This window comes from Salpingoeca rosetta (genome assembly GCF_000188695.1).
Source record: "Salpingoeca rosetta unplaced genomic scaffold supercont1.37, whole genome shotgun sequence".
NCBI classification, from domain to species: Eukaryota; class Choanoflagellata; order Craspedida; family Salpingoecidae; genus Salpingoeca; species Salpingoeca rosetta.
This window is the reverse complement of record NW_004754897.1, coordinates 717,622-724,622: the sequence shown is the minus strand read 5'-3', so window position 1 is coordinate 724,622 and position 7,001 is coordinate 717,622. Positions and strand designations below refer to the sequence as shown.

The 7,001-nt window shown below is 50.1% G+C and overlaps 1 non-coding gene across 1 annotated transcript; it reads right to left on the bottom strand.

Annotated features, from left to right (window-relative positions):
- Positions 1–4,376: 4,376 nt before the first annotated feature.
- Positions 4,377–6,475, bottom strand: PTSG_20038. Its single transcript, XR_001137172.1, has one exon. It is a non-coding gene; the product is annotated as an 18S ribosomal RNA (ribosomal RNA).
- Between the last annotated feature and the right edge of the window lie 526 nt (positions 6,476–7,001).

Below are 7,001 nucleotides of genomic sequence, written 5' to 3'. Positions count from 1 at the left end.
ACCCCCACACACACAATCAACCTCTTGAGCCAATCCTTATCGCGAGCTTACGGATCTATTTTGCCGACTTCCCTTACCTACATTCGTCTATCAAACTAGAGGCTCTTCACCTTGGAGACCTGCTGCGGTTATCAGTACGGCCAACCACGCCCACATGCAGCGGAGAAAATAGATTAGCACAAGTGCTTCTCTTCTTCCCCCCACACTGCTACCATTCACACCCTCGGATTTTCATGGACCGCCGGGAACGCGCCGGACACCACAACAAAAAAAGGTCAGTGGTGCTTTGCCGAGCCTCTCACCCCATCTCCAGCCAAACTGATTCCAGGGTCAGAGAATGTGAGGACGAAGGTTGAAGAGCGCAGAATAAACTAACACTCGTCCCCCTTACTCCCCCCCACAATGCAGCTCGTTAAAAAGAAAAGAAAACTCTTTCCAGGGCCCCCGGCAGCGTCTCCGAGTTTGTACGCGTTGCCGCTGCTCTATCAAAACATTCTTTGTGGCGTGCGTTGGTCCAGGAATCTTAACCTGGTTCCCTTTCGATGGACTGGGGTAATCAACACGTGTGCAAGCATGGCGATAATATCACCACCACCCACACACACGCAACAACTCCCCACTTGACACAGGACTGCCCCATCTCTTAGGACCGACTCACCCGTGGCCAACTGCTGTTCCCACGGAACCTTGCTCCACTTCAGTCTTCAAAGCTCTCATTTGAATCGTTGCTACTGTCACCAAGATCTGCACTGGAGGCCCCTCCACCCAGGCTCACGCCACAGGCTTCAACGGCTTGTTCAAAAGATTGCTCTCACGCAAACACCTCCACGCCCACCTACTTGTGTGTGGCTACATGTAGTTTTGAGACGCAACAAGCACGAATGCTCGCTTCGCTCGCCTTCTTCCACACACAGCGGAGTATAGGTACGACGCTTGAGCGCCATCCATTTTCAGGGCTAGTTGATTCGGCAGGTGAGTTGTTACACACTCCTTAGCGGATTCCGACTTCCATGGCCACCGTCCTGCTGTCTATATCAACCAACACCTTTTGTGGGTTCTCATGAGCGTCGATTCCGGCACCCTAACTCCGCGTTCGGTTCATCCCGCATCGCCAGTTCTGCTTACCAAAAATGGCCCACTTGAGACTCGGTTATTCAGCATTGCCCGCTTCATAAACAAAGAAAGCGCGCCGCCTTACCCATTTAAAGTTTGAGAATAGGTTGAGGGAAGTGGCTCCCCCAAGGCCTCTAATCATTCGCTTTACCAGATAAAACTAACCTACATTGCAATAAAAGTCTCAGCTATCCTGAGGGAAACTTCGGTGGGAACCAGCTACTAGATGGTTCGATGAGTCTTTCGCCCCTATACCCAAGTTCGACGACAGATTTGCACGTCATGATCGCTACGAGCCTCCACCAGAGTTTCCTCTGGCTTCGCCCTACTCAGGCATAGTTCACCATCTATCGGGTCCTAACATCTGCGCTAAAACGCAAATCCTTCAGCGGAGGAGGTGGAGCCACACAAATGTGCTTTTCCCCCTCCCCCAATCCAGATCGGTCGATGGTGCTGCGAGTGCCAGATAAAGTGTACTCACGCACACTTCCCAACACTGCATCCCACCTCTCACTTTCATTGCGCGCCCTAGCTTCATGCTCGCTAAAACACTCGCGCACATGTTAGACTCCTTGGTCCGTGTTTCAAGACGGGCCGTTTGCAGCCCTGTCGCCAGCATCTCCCCGGTGGTGTGCGCCAAGCGGCAAGCGCAACATTCCCAACACCGCCCGCACACACTCTGTCAACAGCACAAGAGAAAGCACAAGTCTTTCCTCATCCCAAAACAAGAGTCTGCGCAACACAATGCCGAAAACAGCACCCATGCCAAAGACCACATAACAAAGCCACCGCATCGATAATTTCCTCAGTCCCACGTGCGACAGAAACATAAAAAGCAGATGCGCCACGCACAAGGGCGCCCTCGCATCGCCGTCTCTCACACACAAAACTCATGCTGGCAGACACGCCCCGCGAGTGCAGGCAGCGCAGCACACAACAACAGCAACGCAGCGGCGCATATGTGCAACAAGTACACACAATACACCCCCCGCACCACTGTTATGCACAACACCAAAAGCCCTGATCACAAGGCGCGCCCAGTCTCTGCTAGCTGCAAGCGATTCTCTGTCAACGGTTTCACGTACTGTTTAACTCTCTTTTCAAAGTGCTTTTCATCTTTCCCTCACGGTACTTGTTCGCTATCGGTCTCGTGCCAGTATTTAGCCTTGGATGCAGTTTACCACCCGGCTTTGGGCTGCATTCCCAAACAACCCGACTCAAGAGAATAAACGGACCACACACCGCACATCAGCGCACAAAAGTAGCACCAACGGGACTCTCACCCTCTCCGGTGTCCTCTTCCAAGGAAACTCGGTGCTGCGCCAAACAACAATGCACAACAAAAGCTGTGCACCATCACAAAGACATGCGACGGTCCGCATCCCATAAAGACTACAACTCGCCACAAAAAAGAAGCTTGTGGAGATTCCAATGCTTGAGCTCTTCCCGCTTCACTCGCCGTTACTGAGGGAATCCTTGTTAGTTTCTCTTCCTCCCCTTAGTGATATGCTTAAGTTCAGGGGGTACCCTTGCCTGACCTGAGGTCAACAATGAGAAATGAGTAGAAGGGAAGGGTTTGAGAGTTGTAAAGTGGAATGGAGCAGTGAAGTGGATGCAGTCGTTTGTGCACATGACCTGCAACAAGTGCAGTGCTGTGCACACAAAACAGTGCTCCGTCCATCACAATTCCAGCATTCCTCTCTCCCACACATGTTCCCTCTCTTCTTCATCAGTGTTTTTGCTCACATGACCAGTGTCACAAAAGCCACATAAAGATGCAAGCACACAAGTGCACATGCCTCTGCACATACACACACAGCATACACACACGCTGCAGAACAACGATGCCAGTTGACACATCGCTCCACAGCTTGTTGTATCCTGATGCATATGCAGATACAGCATGCGCGTGCTTGCCGTGGTCTCGCAACAACGGCACCCACACAGCGACACTTAGTGATGACAACAGTATGAGAATAGAGAAGTGGGATGTGTGTGTGTGTGAATCACATCAACGACAACAACACAACGCACAAGGCATCGTATCATCGTGCAATGCAATCCACATGCTCTCACACACAAACACCCACTCCTTCTTCATCACAGTCACCACCATCACAGTTATCATCGCAATGGAGTCGTAAGCTCTCCTCTTCAGAGTCCAGTCTCACACAATACACACAGCAAAATGTGTGTGTGCACCGCATCGACTAACACCCCATGGCCACCAACAATGCACAGTGCAAAAATGAGATATGAGGACTACATGCATGGGCGCTTCTTCATACTGCTACACAACAAACAAACACCACACCAACAAAGGTGCGCTGCTGCTGCTGCTGCATAGTTGCAGTAATCAAATCCACACACACACATACTCACACACCCTCATAAGCACACTAAAACGCATTGTCAATGAGATTGAGTGGCGACACTCAGGCAGACATGCCCGCACGCACAGACACGCACACAATGGCGCATGCCCACACACACAGGCGCAATGTGCGTTCGAAGATTCAATGATTCACGGAATTCTGCAATTCACACTACATTTCGCGTCTTGCCACGTTCTTCATCGATGCACGAGCCAAGAGATCCACCGTTGAAAGTTGTCTCATGGTTATTAATTTGGTTGTGTTGAATGAGATGTTGAGATTGAAGTGAGAGTGGTTGCAGTGCATGCGTGTGCATGTGTGTATTCCAACGCACAATGTTTGTTGGCACACACTCACACACACATCACAACGCTCTCACTCTCTCTCTTTCCCTCACTCACTCGTTTGTGGTTATCATGTATGTATGTATGTCCACAGCACAGCACACGCCTTTTGGATGCTGCTGCTGCAGCAAGATGCTTTCGCCCACACTGTCATGTGTGTGCAATCGCAGCCGCTGCCACAACAACAATCCAAAACACACTTGCTTGCTGTGATCATTTCTTCTTCTTCTTTGCACGAGGCAAACAATCTTTACATCCACATCGCACACAAGAACACTGCCATCGCAATGCAACACACACAACATGTGCTCCACGGCGACACTCACAATGCTCATATGCACGCATGCACATGCTTTTGCTTTGTTGTTGTCTTCATTCACACAATGCTCACTCCCGCACACAAAAGCGTGTGAGAGCGATTTGGTTGGCTTGGTTGGCTCGGTTGGCTCGGTTGGCTCAGTCCAGTGTCTCCACCTTCCCTCACCATCCCTCACCATCCCTCACCTTCCCTCACCAACCACGCTTTTCAACGTTTTCCTTGTTGGAATGATCCTTCCGCAGGTTCACCTACGGAAACCTTGTTACGACTTTTACTTCCTCTAAATGATCAAGTTTGACCAGGTTCTCAGCAAAGAAACACATGGGCAGCTGTTGCCAGCGCCCACGCGCCAATCCCGAGGCCTCACTAAACCATTCAATCGGTAGTAGCGACGGGCGGTGTGTACAAAGGGCAGGGACGTAATCAACGCAATCTGTTGAATTGCGCTTACTAGGAATTCCTCGTTCAAGATGAATAATTGCAAGCATCTATCCCCAGCACGACGGGTTTTCACAAGAGTCCCCACGCCTTCCAGCGCAGGAATAGATGTTTGTGAATGCAGAAAAGCACAAGACTTTCCCCACCACAAACACCCAAAGCATACTCGCTGCCCCCGTCAGTGTAGCGCGCGTGCAGCCCAGAACATCTAAGGGCATCACAGACCTGTTATCGCCTCAAACTTCCTTCGGCTTACGCTCAATAGCAACGCCGAGTGTCCCTCTGAGTGGTGTGATGTGGGGAGTGCTTTCGCACAGCCCCCACCAAGAAAGCGCACGCTTCCCTACACCAATCAGCAAGTCAAGGTCTCGCCGTTTACCGTAATCAAACAGAGATTTCACAACAAAAGCTGGACGGCCATGCACCACCTCCCTTGGAATCAAGAAAGAGCTGTCAATCTGTCAATCCTTCCCATGTCTGGACCTGGTGAGTTTCCCCGTGTTGAGTCAAATTAAGCCGCAGGCTCCACTCCTGGTGGTGCCCTTCCGTCAATTCCTTTAAGTTTCAATCTTGCGATCATACTCCCCCCGGAACCCAAACGCTTTGGTTTCCCTAAAGGTCCCGATGGCGCCACCATGCTTTGAAACATTTGTGCTGCCCACCGAGCCCTGGCCGGCATCGTTTATGGTTAAGACTACGACGGTATCTAATCGTCTTCGATCCCCTAACTTTCGTTCTTGATCAATGAAAGCGTCCTTGGCAAATGCTTTCGCAGTCGGCGGTCTTTCGTAAATCCAAGAATTTCACCTCTGACAACGAAATACCAGTGCCCCCAACCGTCCCTATTAATCATTACTTCAGACCCGATGTGGTGAGGGAGGAATAAGAAAACCTTGCGGCTTCTCACTCCACACCCCCGCACCACACGCCAACAGTACAGGCCCAAAAGTCCTCTTCCGTTGTTCCATGCTAATCTATTCAAGCAAATCAAATGACTGCCTGCTTTGAACACTCTAATTTTTTCAAAGTAAAGCCCCCAACAGCGCCCCACCACTACGTGACTTGACACACACCCAATCAAGGGCACGCGCCAAAGGCGCCACCAGGGAATATTAAAACTGCAGAGCGCAAACAGTGCGGGGCAAAGGCGAAACGTTGTCTCACCCCCACCACACACCGTGAACCCCGCATGAAATCCAACTACGAGCTTTTTAACTGCAACAACTTTAGTATACGCTTTTGGAGCTGGAATTACCGCGGCTGCTGGCACCAGACTTGCCCTCCAATTGTTCCTTGATAAGGTCTTTACATTGTTCTCATTCCAATTGCACAGTGCATAAAAAACACCGTGCATTGGTATTTATTGTCACTACCTCCCTGTGTCAGGATTGGGTAATTTGCGCGCCTGCTGCCTTCCTTGGAAGTGGTAGCCGTCTCTCAGGCTCCCTCTCCGGAATCGAACCAAATGTTCCCCGTCACCCGTTGTCACCATGGTAAGCCAATACCTTACCATCGAAAGTTGATAGGGCAGAAATTCGAATGAGACACCATCACACACAAAAGTGTAACGGTCAGCAAAGTTATTCTGATTCACCAGTCATGTTCCTGCTGGCTTTATACCTAACAAATGCAGCCCTCGAGAAGAAAAAATGCGCATACACACACCTCTCTCTCGGGCCTTGTCGCACGTATTAGCTCTAGAATTACCACGGCTATCCGTCTAGCACAACACCGCTCCGAAAAACGAGTTGCAAACTATCAAATAAACTATAACTGATTTAATGAGCCATTCGCAGTTTCACAGTATCAAGAATACTATTCATACTTAGACATGCATGGCTTAATCTTTGAGACAAGCATATGACTACTGGCAGGATCAACCAGTTATCTCTCCATAGAAGGGGCAGTCGCAGTTTGGGGTGTGTATGAGTGTGCGTATGAATTTGTATATGAATGCGTGTGCAGAAGTGTGTGAATGCGTGTGGGTTGTTAAGCCCACACACAATGCACACACAATACACAACACATCACATTGCACACACACACGCACAGCACACCACAGCTGCCGCCCAGCTATGGCTGTCGAAGATTCAGAAGAGACAAGAGAGGGACACAAAAGGGACAAGAGAGAAACACACAACAATGCAATGAATGCATGCTATGCATCTTCCCTTCTTCTTCCCTCAGTTTTGTTCACTCACTCACTCCTCCTGCACCTCAACAAACAAAGCTTCCACAAGCAACACGCACATCGCTGCACGTGCCACTCGGGTCGTTCTGTTTTTCTTTTTGGTTTTGTTCTTGTGGCTATGCACACAACAACAACCCCAGACACACACGAAAAGTGTGCGGATGAGCAGTGTCATTCAATGCAGTACACAATGTGTGTGCTGTTCTCAGCGAGTGCCACTG